This window comes from Macrotis lagotis, chromosome 2, assembly GCF_037893015.1.
Source record: "Macrotis lagotis isolate mMagLag1 chromosome 2, bilby.v1.9.chrom.fasta, whole genome shotgun sequence".
NCBI lineage: Eukaryota > Metazoa > Chordata > Mammalia > Peramelemorphia > Peramelidae > Macrotis > Macrotis lagotis.
Genome location: NC_133659.1, coordinates 141396485 through 141414421, shown reverse-complemented (window position 1 = coordinate 141414421; position 17937 = coordinate 141396485).

Sequence of the window (17937 nt, the reverse complement as noted above, 5' to 3'; positions counted from 1 at the left end):
TGCTGAGCAAGATGAGCAGAACCAGAAGAACATTATACATCCTAAAAGTAACATGGGGTTGAGGATCAACCTTAATGGACTTGCTCATTTCATCAGTGCAACAATCAGGGACAATTTTAGGGTGTCTGTGATGGAGAATACTATCTGTAACCAAAGAAAGAATTTTGGAGTTTAAACAAAGAGCAAAGGCTATTACCTTTAATTTTAAAAAGTATCTTATTTAATTTTGTTTTCTCTTATATTTTATTTTTCCCTTAAGGATATGATTTCTCTCTCAAAACATTCAATTCTGTATAGCATGGAAACAATGTAAAGACTATCAGACTGCCTTCTATGGGGGTGGGGGAAAGGAAGCGAGATTGGGGGAAAATTGTAAAATTAAAAAAAAAATGGGGGCGGCTAGGTGGCGTAGTGGATAAAGCACTCGGCCTTCGAGTCAGGAGTACCTGGGTTCAAATCCGGCCTCAGACACTTAATAATTACCTAGCTATGTGGCCTTGGGCAAGTCACTTAACCCTGTTTGCCTTGCAAAAACCTAAAAAAATAATGAAATTAAAAAAAATGAAATTGCACCATCCAAACTTCAAAAAAAAAGAGAAATTATTAAAAAGGTTAGTTTTAATGTATGGCCATGTGCATGAACAGAATAAAGATTGGTTTGGAGAGAAAAATGCAAAGATTTCCAGAAAATAAGAGGGAAATTTTGCATGTCTTATAGAGAAATGAGTGGAGGAGATTAAGGAAAGGAGGATGATAATATTATTATCCACTCGATACACCTGTAGGTATCAACAGATGCTATATTCTTTTAAAACTATTTTCTAATGCCAGTTCCACATTTTCCTCCAATAGGCTCCTGATCCTAATACTTTTAGTCATCTCTGAAAACAGAGAGGTCATTCATAATTATAAAATTTTATCAACTTTGAGCAGTCATTTTGACTTTTTCTGTCTTTTCTTCTTTTTCATCTTCCTTCTGCTTCCCCTAGTTCTCGTATTTCTGCTCCTTTTTCCTTCTTTTTCCTTCTGCTTCTTCCTTCCTTTCCTGCATCTTTTTCTCTTCTTCTTCTTTCTGTTATATACATATAAATTATAGCTATAGTCACATACACATGTGTGTATGTAATAATTGGGTTGCTGTAAGTCCTATGATCACATTTTAGAAAAAATAATGTAAATGATGTTTTAGATACAGATAAAAAGAAAGTTATGCCAATTATGACAATTTAATGATTCAAGTGATCATAATTTCAATTTATTTTCATTTAAAAATATTCAGATATGTGTGACATCTCAGGATATAAGTTTGTTTTTTTAAATATTTGCATGTAGAAGACAGACATTTCAAACAAAGAGTTTGAGGTAGAGGAAATAGCCTCATAACTTCTCTACTTAGTCTTTTTGATTTTGCCTTCCCTTACTTGTTCACTTGTACGACAGACTCAGAGAATTTGGGCACACTGAGGAAAAACATGGGAACTCACAAAACCCTTAAAATTTTGTTAAAATAGACATAAATAGATTGCATGCAGGGGAGTAACGACTGACAGTTCATAACTGACTAGAATTAAAGGGGACTTCCTAATCCAAAGTCAAAGAAAAGCAGAGATAGGAAAGGGAGAGAGGAAGAAAGAATGAAAGGGAAAGGAATGGAGAACAAAAGAGGAAAGAAGAAGAGACAGATAAAAGAAGAATGGGAAATAAAAAGAAGAGAGACCGTGAGAGAGAAAGGGAGAGAGAGAGAGAGAGAGAGAGAGAGAGAGAGAGAGAGAGAGAGAGAGAGAGAGAGAGAGAGAGAGAGAGAGAGAGACGGAGAGAGAGAGAGACAGAGAGAGAGAGAGAGACAGAGAGACAGAGAGACAGAGAGAGACAGAGAGAGAAGAGAAGGAAGAAGAAGAAAAAAAGAAGGAAGGAAGGAAGAAGAAGGAGAAAGAGGAGGAGGAGAAGGAGGAGGGGGGGAAGGAGGGAGAATAGACAAATACAATACTTTTTGTCTGGAATTGGTAGTCAGCTGAAAGCATCAAGTCCACTCACAAAAGCACAGTGAAGAGAATTGTACACAAGGTACCCAATTAGGAGAAAGTCTAACAAACAGCAGATTAATGAGGACATACCAGAAGGTATATGCAATACTGAAGAATAAATTACCACTCAAAATATATATATTGGTACATGTGTTTGTTATGTATATATCCCCCCCAAATTGATCCCTATGCTTGTCCTCTTTTCCCACAATGTTCATATATTTGAAGGAGAATGTGCTCCCCTGCTTGATAAATAAAAGTAAACATTTATGAGCTCTGATTTTGAGTCAAGACCGAAGCAAAGTGCCTTAAAACTGAACATTTTTCTAGGATTTGCATGTAAGAAGAGGAAATATTCCCAGATGCTAAAATGAAGGGGATAAAGGATTTAGAGATAGAAGGGGAATAGCTTAGAGGTCATCTTTTCTAAATCCTTATTTTTAATACAAAGAAAATTACATTTTCTAAAGTTAGGCAGGGATTAAGATAGAGCTAGGAATCAAATTTTGGAACTCTAATTTCAAATCCTCTATACTATTTTCTCCTCCTAGAGCTGACTATTATCTAGCTGGCTAGTTCTCTTAATGGTGTTATATATAATTACAATGTATATGCTATATAATACACATAATTGTACATTCTATATAAACTACATATAACTATACAATATGCTGTATATCTTATATATTCTATAATATAGCTACATTATATTCTATATATATTAGCTATATAAATACACTAGCTGTCTGACTCTAAGCAAGTAATTTCACTCAGTGTTCCTCAATTTCCTCATCTGTAAAATGAACTGGAGAAGGAAATGGCAAACCATTTCAGCATCTTTGCCAAGAAAACTCCAAATGGATTCAAGAAAAGTCAGACAAGACTGAAAAAAATAACTGAGCAACAATAAAAGACTTATAAGGGAGATTTTGACATAGGAAATGAGTAGAATACATGAAAATAAAGTAAACAAATGAAATTTTTGTGGTTCACCTAGTAAAGTGATGTAGAGGGTAAGGGAGTGGATACAGCATTGTTCTTAGAAGCGAAAGACTTGGGATCAAATTATTCCTCCAGTACATACTATTTAATTCATGTCAGAAATGCTCAGAATTTCAATTTCATCATCTCCAAAATGAAAATATTTGCATTGTCTATTCTACAGCAACACTAATAAAGTCTCTAATAATCACAAAGCACAATTTGTATAAATAAAAACCAGAGGTAGAAACAGAAATCATTTTCTTTTTCAATAGGTGTATTTAATCAATAATAACAACAATGTCCATCTAAATATCTGTTTCTCATGCAGAGACTGTTTTATTTGTTTGCTTTTAATTTCCTTCAAAACTTGTTGTATAGTGGATGTTTACTAAGGGGCACTTAGGTAGTACTATGAAGAATGCTGACCTGAGTCAGGAAGACCTGAGTTCCAATCTCATTAGCTGTGGGACTCTGAACAAATCACTTAATATCTGTTTGTCTCAGTTTCCTCAACTGTAAAGTTGAGATAATAATAGCATTTTCCTCCTATAGTGGTTGTGAGACTCTAATGAGATAATGTTTGTAAAGTCCTTAGTGTAGTACCTGAACATAGTAGGGGTTTAATAAACACTTGTTTTCTTTTGTCCAAATAATTGTTGAATTTTATTTCACTGAATCAACAAAACAAGCATATTATGTCTGTCCTTCTGCTAAAAGCTAACACCACCGAAGGTTCTCATGTGAAAGCAGCAATCCTAGTTGTCCTTAATAATTAAAATATGCCTTAGGAAGAATTAGTAATGGGAATATTGGAGAGCTAAGGGAAGAGTTACAAGCCGTTCTCAAAATAGGCCATCAGCAATTATTAAAAATAGAAAAAGAGTCATGTTAGGTTGGTTAAAGACTAAGAGACTGAAATCCCTGCTAACATTTCTTTTCATATGAAGGATTGTTTATCCATTAGTGAGAGACAGCTCACTCTTCTAGCAATAGAGATGGATTGATTTAAAAAAATGTAAAAGATGACTTGAGATTTGGTATCCCTGGGAGCACCCTGCAGGGCCATTGTTCCTTGTCTAGATGTCAGTGATGATTCATGAGGACTTTTAGCAGGTTCCAGGAAAAGTCTGAAATCACTGGAGTTTGTCAAGGAACTCCCGCCTCCCCTTTCGATGGCAGACATCTCCTTATTATGTAATAAATTCTCTCCTCCTCCCATGCTCTAGTAAACTATCTTCTTTTCCATTTCGTGTAGTGTTGGAAAGCATTTGGACAAAAATTAATGCTTATATGTTAATAAACATATTTAGGATAATATGATCAAAATTTTCTAAGATTTTGAGCTGGAATGTTTCTAGCAGCTATAATTTAATTTTCCTCCAAATTTTCAGAGTAAGGAATTCCTGGGTATTGACAGGTATCAGGAGACCCAGAAAAGTTAAGTGACCTGTGTATGATCACACCGATATGAGTAAGTAGCAGAACTGAGATTTGAACCCAAGTCTTTCAAATCCAGAACTATTTGCACTATACCAGGCCTTCTCTGGGCCCTAGACTTCTAACCTGTAAATATAAAAGGTTATATCAGATCTCTAAGTTTCCTTACTGAGTCTTATTAATGGTTTTTGTGAGAATCTAAGGAGATATTATTTGTGCTCTAATAGGTGATTCTTCAACTGCAAGAAAAATCACTTGGTCATGATGGAATTTCCTACCAAATGATTAACTTTTGGGATTGAGAGATGGGGAAGTTGTTTTGTCCACTGTCCCTCAAATCATATTGTACCTTTTGCTAATAAATTTCTTCTCAAACACTCAAATTTCTTCTCTTTCTGGTTCCTAAGTATTAAGGTTAAACAACAGTTTTTAGGAATGGAATTCTAACTCCAAACATCCTAGCAAACCGAAAGATTTCCTTACAGTGTGGCAATTAACTGATGAACCTTCTGATGAACAATCTAGAAAAGTTTATCACCAAGTTGGCTAAAAGAAAAGAAGTAAGAACAGGAACTATCTACATTAATAAAACCATAGATCTTTTGGGTATTATTGTAGCATAAGTGGTGTTTGGGGCAGCCTAGATGGTGTGGTTGGATGAAGCACCAGCCTCGAGTCAGGAGGATCTGAGTTCAAATTTGATCCCAGATACTTAACTAGCTGTGTGACCTTGGGCAAACACTTAACCCTGATTACCTTACATCCAGAACTATCCAGATTCATAGCTGGCCTCTAGACTCAGATGTGCTGGAGGAGAAAGTGAGACTGGTGACTTTAGCACAGCACCTCCTCACTCAAATCCAAGTCATGCTATCATCTCCCTGGTGGCATGATCTTCTTAGAGAATGAAGGACAAAATCATTATAGTGTTTGACAGGGAAGGGATGAATTATAAAGGGAGTTAGCGGGACAGCTAGGTGGTGCAGTGGATAAAGCACCGGCCCTGGAGTCAGGAGTACCTGGGTTCAAATCTGGTCTCAGACACTAAATAATTAATTACCTAGCTGTGTGGCCTTGGGCAAGCCACTTAACCCCATTTACCTTGCAAAAACCTAAAAAAATAAAATAAAATAAAAATAAAAAGTAAAAAAAATAAAGGGAGTTAGCAAGCCAGACAAGGATGTAGATAGCAAATTGAGTTAGCAGATAGGATTGGATGCTAAGATTTAGATAAGACCTTTCTCTATTAAAAGTTGTAAAATTAATATTTATCTCCTTATTTGCCCACTAAAGAAATTAAATGGTCCTAAGAAGAGAAAAGAAAATTGCAAAAGAAACAAATTAGTTAGGAGCATGGTTTAGATTAGAATACTTCGCATGGAAACTGGTCCATTCTATGGGTCACATGCAGCCTGGATTCTTGCTAAAAGGCTTACACATGGGATAACAAAGCTATTGCTTATCAGTCTTTGGGACTGGAGACTGGTTCATATAGTATTGGTCACTAATCCAGGATAAGTCTTTAGCTAAATATTTAAAAGATTGTGGTCTCTCAGCCTCTTTGTTTCCCTTTCCCTGTGTCTTTGGGATTCTGTCAGATTTCCATTACGCTTCCAGTGAAAGGTGGCAGGAATTTATCTTCTTTCACTCGTCTCCAACAGTAACTGTGGCAGCTGCACACACACACACACACACACACACACACACACACACACACACACAAACACACACACACACATACACAGACCCTGTGGGAGAAAACCTGTGCTTTTCTAGGGGTTTGAGACTAGATCTCATATTTCTGACTTCCTATCCTGCTTTCTGTTCCTTAAATAAAGGCAACCAAATAACTTTTCTAAAAAATGAATATTTCCAGTCATGATATCCGAGAAGGGATTTGAATTTAGGTCTTTGCTAATCCAAGTCCATTACTCAATCTCACCTATTCTAGTTCTGACTTGAGTAAGGATTTGATATTTTGCATTTTGCAGTAGAATAGTAAAATTGTTATTTCTGGAGTCATAATATTAGGTTTCTAAACTTTGCTCCAAATAACTACCAAAGTGGACAAGTCTCTTGGTATTGCTGTAATTCAGTTTCTTATCTATTGTGACAATTTAAAAGGTTCTAAACAATATTTCTTGGGTAATACAGTCATTTCATTAATAAGGTCAGTACATTTATTAAAAAAATGGGTGACTATTTGGCTATCTCTCTTAGATAAAAGACATTCATGACTGAGGGCTCAGGGCTTATATCATCTTTTGGAAGAGGTGTGATAATCAACTCTGATTGCATAGCAATTAATGAGAAAAAGAATATTCCAGTGAGGGGCTGAGAGTGATGTCATGTCACCCTTGGATAGAGAGACTATATCTATACCCAAACCACTTCCAACCTTGGCTAATTGATTCAAAGAATTTATTCCCCATCCAATCCTGAGAAGAACATGATGTTCTATACCTGGGTAACATCTTGAAAAAAAGCTTAGTTCAATCTCATTATCAGCAATGTCTTTCAAGAGACTAAATGTTCAAAAATCAGGTCTTTAGAAAAAGAAGGAAATGTTGGATTTCCCCAAGTCATTGGCTATTATTATTCCTTTCTCTTACTGTCATAGATTATAAAATTTACAATATATTTGATATGTTTATAAGAGAATAATTTAAATCTCATGACATTACAGAAATATGAATTGTTGCTATAGTTGTTGTACAAACTTGGAGATAGTGACTCCAGTGGTTTTACCACTCATCTTCTTTATATTTCACTCAATACAAAACAGAAAGTTTCCGTTGTATAAGTTAGAGTATACTGTTTTTATTTTAACACTATGTCACTTACTTAGTGGGCCACAAGATGGCAGTGAAATCCTATCTATTTTAACTGACTTACACTTTCACATTAAATTACAAAGATGGTGATGAAGATGTTTGTCCTTCATTTTCAAAGAAGTCTATGACTTTTATCAGGGAGGTGATGTCATGACAAGCAACTAAATTAGATATGAGTGAGGGGAGGCTGTGCTAAGTCACCAGCTTCACTTTCTCCTTCAAAGTTATCTGGGTCCAGTGGCCAGTTATTTACAAAGGTAGCAATTGCCTTTTGGAAGCAGAACAATTTCTGAAAAGAAATTTATGTCTTGTGGGCAGTGGATAGAACAGTGGTCCTGGAGTCAGGAAGACCTGAGTTCAAATCCGGCCTCACACACTTAATAATTCCCTAGCTGTGTGACCTTGGGTAAGTCACTTAACCCCATTGCCTCGGGGGAAAAAACCAAGAAATTTATCTCTTTTAGAGATGAGGTAAATCTGATCAATTCAAATCTTTCTACATATACCCTATAGAACATTCCACTCCATCATCTCAAAGAGATTATCCCCCTCTATCATCTCCACTGTGATATTTTAAAAATTTGAATTTTATTAATTTTATTAATAATGCTAGCATTTTCCTCTCAGCAGGCCAGAAAGCTAAGAAAACTAGTGGACTATATTATCTCCATCCAGAGAAAGAAAAACAAAACAAATGCACAAAACCCCCCTTCAGAATCTGATTAACACTTTTTAAAAATTATTTTTATAGTTTTCTTTTTTTAAATTTAAGACAATGGGGTTAAGTGATTTGCCCAAGGTCATATAGCTAGGCAATTATTAAGTGTCTGAGTAAACTCAGATCCTCCTGACTTCAGGGCTGGTGTTCTATCCACTACGTCATATGACTGCCCTTGATGAACACTTTCGTATCCTATGTTCATATCCTTTGAACATTTATCAGTTGAGGAATGACTTGTGATGTTATAGATTTGATGCAGCTCTCTATATATTTCGTGAAGATTGTTTTCCAGCTTTCTGCTTTCCTTCCAATTTTGGCAGCATTGATTTTATTAGTCCAAAACCTTTTTAATTTAATATAGTCAAAATCATTCATTTTGCAGTATATAACGTGCTCTAATTATTGTTTGGTCATAAATTTATCCATTTTTCATAGATCAGATAAATAAAGTATTTTTTGGTCTATTAATTTATCTCTGGTATCGCTCTTTTTGTCTAAATCCTGTACCCATTTTGACCTTATTTTGGTATAGGGTGTGAGATGTGGATCTATGCCATACTATTTTCTAGTGTTCCCAACAATTTTTTTTGTCAAATAGTGAGTTCTTATCCCAAAGACTGATGTCTTTTGGATTTGTCAAATAGGAGATTGCTGTAACTGTTTACTGCATTTCCTTTCACCCTCCCTTTCGACCCCCTCCCTGCAGCAGTGAACAGTCAGGTTAGCATTGTACATACACATTTTTTTTTAGGTTTTTGTTTTTGGTTAGCATTGTACATAACATTTGGATAAACATGAATACAGATTAGTAATTTTTCAGTATGAGGAAATAGGATTAAGGGAAAGAGATACATAAGAGATCATTTTTAAAAAGTGTTCATACACTGATTCAGGTCCCTGCAGTTTATGAAGCCCTCACTAGACAAGGTGTAGGCATCTTGTGATTAAAGTGAGTCAAAGGATAACGAGACAAAAGTTTAGAGTTAACACCTCTGCTTTTCTTCAGGGATTTTTGTCTCAAACATAGTGATGTTATCTTGGACCTCTTCAGCTGAGAGATAAGACCCAATTATAACCATATCCTTTAGGTTCATTCTCTTCAATTATATTCTACCCTATAATTATCCTAAGAGAAGTAAAGATCTAAATAATTAGAAGTGTTATATCTTCCCTTTTAGGGTTGTATACAATTTGATACTCTTTTTAAAAAATTATTAATTTATTTATTTTTGAATTTTATGATTTTTCTCCTAATCTTGCTTCCCTCCTCCCACCCCCACAGAAGGCAGTCTGTTAGTCTTTACATTGTTGCCATGCTATGCAATGATCTAAGTTGAAAGTGTTGAGAGAAATATCAAATCCTCAAGGAAAAAAATTAAATATAAGAGACAGCAAAATTACATAAGATAATGGGTTTTTTTAAATTAAAGGTCTTTGGTCTTTGTTCAAACTCCACAATTTTTTCTCTGGATACAGATGGTATTCTCCATTGCAGATACCCCCAAATTGTCCCTAATTGTTGCACTGATAGAATGAGAAAGTCCATTAAGATTGATCATCAACCCCATGTTGCTGTTATAGTGCACAATGTACTTCTCATCCTGCTCATCCTGCTCAGCATCAGTTCATGGAAATCCTTCCAGGCTTCTCTGAATTCCCATCCTTCCTGGTTCTTAATAGAACAATAGTGTTCCATAATGTAAATATACCACAATTTGTTCAGCCATTCCCCAATTGATGGACATTCATTTAATTTCCAATTCTTTGCCACCACAACCAGAATTGCTATGAATATTTTTGTACAAGGAATGCTTTCACCCTTTTTCATGATCTTTTCAGGGTATAAACCCAGTATTGGTATTGCTGAATCAAATGCCCTTTGGGCATAATTCCAAATTGCTCTCCAGAAAGAATGGATGAGTTCACAGCTCCACCAACAATGGCTTACTGTCCCAGATTCTCATTGTCCTTTCTGGTCATATTGACCAGTCTGAGATAATGAGGTGATATCTCAGAGATGCTTTAATTTGCATTTCTCTAATAAGTAATGATTTAGAGAAATTTTTCATATGACTATGGATTGCTTTGATATAATTTGATAATCTTGACCAATATTTGTTTTGTTTTGTTTTTTCTTCCCCCTTTTCATTTATCTTTTTTTTTTTAATGCAACTCTTGAGTTGTATATTTGGTGATTGAATACTCTGTTTAGTTCTGGTCTTTGTGTCAGTAAATTCTGGAAGTCCTTTATTTTCCTGGACATCCATCTTTTTCCCTAAAAATATATGCTGAATTTTGCGGGGTAGTACATTCTGGGTTGTAATCCTAGGTCCTTTGCTTTCCAAAATATGCTATTCCAGGTCTTCAGATCCTTCATTGTTGAGGCTGATAGGTACTGTGTGAGTCTGATTCTATTTCATTTATATTTGAATTGTTTTCTTTTTGCTGCTTGCGATATTTTCTCCTCTATTTGAGAGTACTGGAATTTGGCTATTACAGCCCTTGGAATTTTTATCCTGGGATCTCTTTCTGGAGGGTTTCCTGTGGATTCTTTCAGTGTTATCTTGTTCTAGTAGATTTGGACAGTTTTCCCTTAAAATTTCCTGCATAATGTTTTCCAGATTTTTTTCTTGATCCAGACTTTCTGGTAGTCTACTGATTTGTAGATTGTATCTTCTGGATCTATTTTCCAGGTCATTTGTTTTCCCTATGTCCAGGTTCTGACTTAGCAGTGGTTTGTTCCTGACCCAGTCCTGTCTTTTACCCCAGTGTTCTCAGGGTTCAGTTTGGGCCTGGAGTCCTTCCTGCTGGCTTTCTATCTGTCTGCTGGGTGCTCTGCTGTTGTCAAGCTGTCAGGACCTGTATTGCACTGTGGTTAAAAGACCTCAGCCTGATCCTTAGTGATGTCTACCATTGAAAACTTCTTTGAATATTCTCTTTCTCTTGTTGGGATCTGTAGTTTGGATGTACAAAGTAGAGGTTTCATTTATATTATGTAGGGAAAAGTCCAGGAGCATGTTAACTTCACTCCATCATCTTGGCTCTGCCTGGAAGTCTCTGAAACTGGCCTCTTAAAAGATGTCAATAAATTATTATTTGCCAAATCTAATGTCTTTTTTCCATGTTCTCATCTTTCTTAACTTCTTAGCAGACTTTGATTTTATCCAACAACTTTTCTTGGATTATCTCTTGTCTTTAGATTTTTATGTCAGTGCTTTCTTCTTGTTCTCTTACATGTGTGACCATTTTTTTCTCAGTTTCTTTTGCTGCATCTTCCTGTGATCATTCCTGCCGGACAAGGGTGTCATCCAAGTCTCTGTTGTAGTTCCTCTTCTCTTCTCCCTTTACAATAATCTCATCTGAGATTAAATTAACTCTTTGCAGGTAACTCATATATACTTAGCCAGTATTATCCTTTTTTTCTCATGTATCTTGAATCTCTTTTCTCTTGAATCTGTGATCGCCCATTGGACATCTGGAGCTAGATGATTTTAGATGTGTCAAACTCACCATGTCCAAAGCAAAATTCATCCTGTCCCTCTAATTCTTTTTTTCCAAACTCTCTATTATTATTCCCTGTTATTAATACCATTCTGCCATTTTCCCAAGATGACCCCTATTTCTCTTTCTCTCTCTCTCACATGTACACACACACACTCACACATCCATTGGAGATGATGAGATAACCAAGTAAAAAAATATGGGGGAAAAATTGAAAGTCCTAGATAGAATCTGGAGGGATACTTCTGGAAGTATCAAAGAGTACCAACACTGTCAAAGACTTCCAAAAGGTTTAAAAGAAAGAATATTGAGGAAAAGTACTTGAATTTGACAACTTAGAAGAGATCATGGTAACCCTGGAGAGAGCAGATTTGGAGAATGATAAGATCAGAAGGTGGATTATAAGGAATTAAGAAGAGAGTGAGAGGAGAGAAAGTGGAGGCACCTATCACAGATCACCTTTTCAATGAGTTTATATATGAAGGATAGAAGAGGTATAAAGATATAGTATAGATATAGACAGAAGAGATATAGTAAGAAGTGAAGAATCAAGTGAGGGTCCCCCCCACCCAGGATTTGGAGAAACATGGACACATTTCTAGGAAGTATAAAATATGTCAGTAGCTTGAGAGATTAAAAATAAGTGATAGAGTGAGGATGATAGAAGAGGAAATCTGTTGGTGGAGAAAAGGATAACTTCAACAGGGAATAGGGATTAGCCAAGGAATAAGATATCATCATATAAAACAGGAGTGAAGAAAGAGTGCCAGAAAGAATCTCAGAGATATAAGGTGAGGAAAGCAATGAAGAGGGAATTTACAGCAAATGGTCTTAATTTTTTCTGTAAAAATAAGGTAAGGTTCTCAGGTGAGAATGTGGTGGGAGGGGGAGTCATGGCAGGAGGAAGGATTAAAAAAACTTTAAAAAAACTACTATGGCAAGTAGAATAGTGACTTGATAAGTGATGTATAAGAATATTGTTTAGCTGAAGTTGTGTTACATAAATTTGTAGTGTACCCCTTGAGAATGCTTACATAATTTTTTTCCATCTTCATTCAGTAGGATGAGTATAGGCAAAAAGGTAGGGAATGAAAGGAATGATTGAAGAATGGGATTTGGGAAAGCATAACTGGTGACATGATAAGAGAACTAGATGTTCAAGAGAGTAGAGTATAGTAGAAATGATTCATGGTCAAAATGGGGAAAAGAAGAGAAGATGGCCTGGGAAAGGATTGAGGCAACAAAGGATTAGAGGTCATGGCACAGATAGAAGAGTAGGATTTTATAAGGGAAGGAAGAAGGAAAGATGAAAAAGCCAATAAAATATGGTTCAATAAAGGGATTTCAGAATTTTTCAGTGTGAAGTTGGTACATTTGTACCCAATGTATGATCATCTTTGTGGATGTAATGGGGTGGAGTAACTTGCAATAGGTGAGTAGGTTAAGAAATTGAATGGTTAAGGTTTTGAAGGAAGCATTTATGTGTGTTGAAATCTTCTACTATGAGTCTAGGAGTTGGGGAAGAGAGAAATATTACAAGTCATATATTAAATCCATTGAGGAAGGAAGAGGAATGCCCTGAAGATATGCAGACAATACCTATCAGAGTGGTACATAATGAAGCTCAGAGGAAGAGAGGTTACTCAGTGATGAAGTAGAGGAATAACTCAAATATGTCATTGAAGAGCAAGAAATATTCCAACTCTGCAAGTTTAACCAGTGAACCAAGGAGAATCAGTTGAAGTTCAATTATTATTGGAAAGGTGGTCTTAGGAAGTCTGCGTTATCTGAGAGTATTTAGATTTCAGTGATAGCTAGTAGAAGAAATGAGTGGGAAAGGAAAATATTTAAGGAAAAAGGAAAGTTTGTATGTTGGAAGGACTTGGGTAGTATTTGGTGAAAATTTTCATTGTTTCCTTAATAGTTTAGCTACTTTGCTCCTTCAAATGTATATATTATCATTTTGTTGAATTCCATAAAGTAACTCTTTAAGAATTTAATTGGTATAGAATTAAAGCTATAAATTACCTGTGGTAATATTATCATTTTTATTACATTGTCATGGTCCAACATGGGGCATTAAATATTTCTTCATCTATTTAACTTATTTGTTATTCTTTATGCATTTTATAAAAATCTATGTGTTTTTTTGCACTTTAGTAAATTGATCCCCAAGTATTACTTGTGCTTTGTAGTTACTCTGAATGAGATTTCTTTATCTATTATTACCACTTGGATTATCTTTATTGCATGGAAATGCTATTGGTTTTTCAGTGGGTTTACATTTCTGTCCTGCTGCTTTGTAGGATATAAAATGGCAGGATACTAATTTCCTAAATTAGTATCTTTGTTCATTCACCAACATTTTTTAAATAAGAAAACAAGAACTTTTTAAAAATTGTTTACTATTTTTATGTCTATAATTCCTTTCTCTTCTCTTAATGATATTGCTAACATTTGCAGAATTATATAAAATAATAGAGAGATTAGTGCATATCCTTGATTTATTCTTGGATATCTAGGTAAAGATTCTAGTATATCTCAATTGCATATGATCTTTGCTTCTGGTTTTTAGATACTTTTTATGAAATTAAAATATTCCTCTGTCTACAGGTGTTATAGCATATGTTATAGGGTTTATAGCATAAATTAATCATAATTTTTAATCAAAGACAGTCTTAAGGATTGAGGAAATCACATGACCTTAGATATTTTTATTTTAATGATTTGTAATATATATTATTTCTTTCTCTGTTTTGACTCTTCCTTTCTATGACACCATATTGGAGTCCTAGAAAGAGTTAGGCAGAGTTTTGTTTTCACTATTTTTTCAAAGAGTTTATGTAGAATTGGAACCAATTGTCACTTAAATGTTTGATAGAATTCACTTCTGAATTCTTCTGGCCCTGGAGATTTTTTCTTAGGGAGCTCAATAATGGGTTGTTGAATTTCTTTTTCTGAGATAGGGTTATTTAGGTATTTAATTTCCTCTTCATTTAACCTGGACAACATATTTTTCATAAATATTCATCAAATTCACATAGATTATCAAATTTATAGGCAAAGAGTTAGACAAAATAATTCTGAATTATTTCTTTAATTTCCTCTTCATTGATGGGAGTTCATTTTTGGGAGTTTCATTTATGATACTAGTAATTTGGTTTTCTTTCCTTTTTTAAATCAAATTAACCAGAGGTTTATCAATTTTATTGGTTTTTTTTTAATAAAACCAACTCTTGGTTTTATTTATTAGTTCAATAGTTTTCTTGCTTTTGATTTCAATTTCCCCTTTAATTTTTAGAATTTCTGACTTGAGATTAAATTGGAGCCTTTTTAATTTGTTCTTTTTCTAATTGGCCAAGATCTGGAAAAGAGAAAATGATCAATGTTAGAGAGGTTGTGGGAGGATTAGGACATTGATGCATTGCCGGTGGAGCTGTGAATGGACCCAACCTTTCTGGAAAGCAATATGGAATTATGCCCAAAGAGAATAAAACTGTTCATAATTTTTGATTCAGCAGTTCCAATTCTAGGTCTATATCCAGAAGAGATTATAGAAAAAGGGAAATTGAGGGGATGCCATCAACTAGGGAATGGCTAAACAAGTTATGGCACATGAATACTATGGAATATTATTGTTCTATAAGAAACCATAAATGGTCAGACTCTAGAGAAGTATGGAATGACTTACAGGATCTGATGTTGAGTGAAGGGAGTAGAACCAAGAAAACAATGTGCAAATTAACAACAACTTTGTGAGATGAACAACCTTCATGGAAGCAGTTCCTCTTGGCAGTCCAGAGAGTTAAGATAACTTATTAGACCGACTATGGACAATATTATCCCCATCCAGAGGAAGAAAAACAAAAGGAAATAAAACACACACACACACACACACACACACACACACACACACACACACACACCCCTTCAGAATCTGATGAGCACTTTATAAAAGTTCACCAATGGGGGGAAGGGGTGACAAGAGAAGATGGAAGGAAATTTTGGCCAATCTGGTAGGTGTGAGGTAAAACCTCATTGTTGCTTTAATTTGCATTTCTCTATTCAATAATGATTTGGAACATTTTTTCATATGATTATATATAGCTTTAATTTTTTCATTGGAAAACTGTCTATTCATATTCTTTGCCCATTTATCAATTAGGGAATGATTTATAAACTTATAAATTTGATGTAATTCTCTGTATATTTTAGAAATAAGACCTTTATCAAACTCCTAGTTGTGAAGATTGTTTCCCAGCTTTCTGCTTTCCTTCTAATTTTGGCAGCATTGATTTTATTAGTCCAAAATCTTTTTAATTTAATATAGCCAAAATCATTCATTTTGCAATTTATAATGTGCTCTAATTCTTGTTTACTTATAAATGTATCCTCTTTCCATAGATCTATTAGATAGAATAACTCTTGGTCTATTAATTTATCTGTGGTGTCACTCATTATATTTAAATCTTGAAACCATTTCAACCTTATTTTGGTATAGGGTATGAGATATGGATTTATGCCTAGTTTTTGCCATACTATTTTCCAGTTTTCCCAACAATTTTTGTCAAATTGTGAGTTCTTATCCCAGAAGATGATGTCTTTGGGTTTGTCAAATAGTAGATTACTGTAGTCATTTTGACTGTATCTTTTGAATCTATCCTAACCCATTGATCTATTGCTCTATTTCTTAACCAGTACCAGGCAGTTTTGATGACTGCTGCTTTATAGTATAGTTTTGGATCTTGTAGAGCTAGGCCACCTTCCTTTACATTTTTTTTCAGCTGTTCCCTTGTTACTCTTGATCTTTTGTTGCTCCAGTCGAATTTTGTTACTATTTTTTCCTGGCTTGATAAAGTAGTTATTTGGTAGTTTGATTGGTATGGCACTGAATAAGAAATTTAATTTGGGTGGAATTAAAATTTTTATTATATGAACTCGACCTAAACATGAGCATTTGACATTTTTACAATTATTTAGATCTGACTTTATTTGGGTGAGAAGTTCATATAGTTTTTGGGTTTGTCTTGGGAGGTAGATTCCCAAGTATTTAATGTTGTCTATAGTTACTTTAAATGGAATTTTTCTTGCTATCTCTTGTTCTTGGGCTTTGTTGTTTCTGTGTGTATCTGTCTGCTTCAAATATATTTCTTGTAAACAACATATTGTAGAATTCAGTTTTTAATCCATTCTATCTGCTTCCATTTTATGAGATAATTCATCTCATTCACATTTACAATTAAAATGACTAATTCTCTATTTCCCCCATGCTATCTTTCTCCATTTAGATTTGTCTTTTTCCTTTTTTCTTCTTCCTCTTCACCAAAATTTTCCCCTTTAACTTTTCTTTTAAAATTTAACTTTCAGTTTATTTTCACTTATACCTCTGTCTTCCTTTTTATCAGCCCCTTTTCCCCTTATCTTTCCCTTTCCCTGTCTCCCCCTTCCCTGTATTTTAGGATAGATTTTTAAACCAAGTGGGAATGTATCTTATTCCCTCCTTGGACCAAATCTATTGAATAGAATTTACACAGTGTTCACGTTCTTCCTTCATTCCCTCTAAAATTATAAATCTCTGTGCCTCTTCACCTGGTGCTATTTATTGCTCAAGTACTATTAATCAGGTATCATCAACCACAGTTTGATTGTTTGACTGCCTGATAAGCTCAAATTGATATTAAAGTCTCATCACAGATTGTTTGATTACTTGATAAGCAGCATTGTCTCAAATTAATCAAATTACAATCATAATCATTTCTTACCTTAACCCTTTTTCAAGTACCCTCCAAGGACACACAATCCTCCTCATGAGCCAAAGTATCATCTAAAGCCAAATCATTTCTTCAACTATTTATATCCCTCCCCCTCACCCCATTCTATTTTCTCTCATACTTTACCACCCCCCCCATGGTACTTAACCCTTTGTTAAGTGAAGTGTGGATTAAATCAAATCCTGATTTAACAAACTACAAGAATCTTAAAGGGCTCTAAGTGCTGGGAGGCTATGAAGATCTCACTTGAGAACTTTACTAATGATTATAAGTTATGGGAAACACTGACTCAGGATTCCCAGTTAATGATGCCTTCCTCAGACAACATGCTATACTTTTGTCAGCACAGCATAATTAAAGTGGGTCCAAGGATAATGAGACACTAGTTTTGTTTTGTTTTTTTCTTCCCTTTTTCATTTACCATTTTATGCAACTATTGAGTCATGTAATTGGTGACTGAAGTATATCCTCAATTTTGTTGAACATCCATCTTTTTTTCTTGACAGTACTTGAATTTTGCAGGGTAGTATATTCTAGGTTGTAATCCCAGGTCCTTTGCCCTTGATAAATGGTATTCCAGGTCTTCAGATCCTTCATGTTGAGGCTTATAGATAGCATGTGAATCTGATTGTTTCCTGTGTATTTGAATTGTTTTCTTTTTTGCT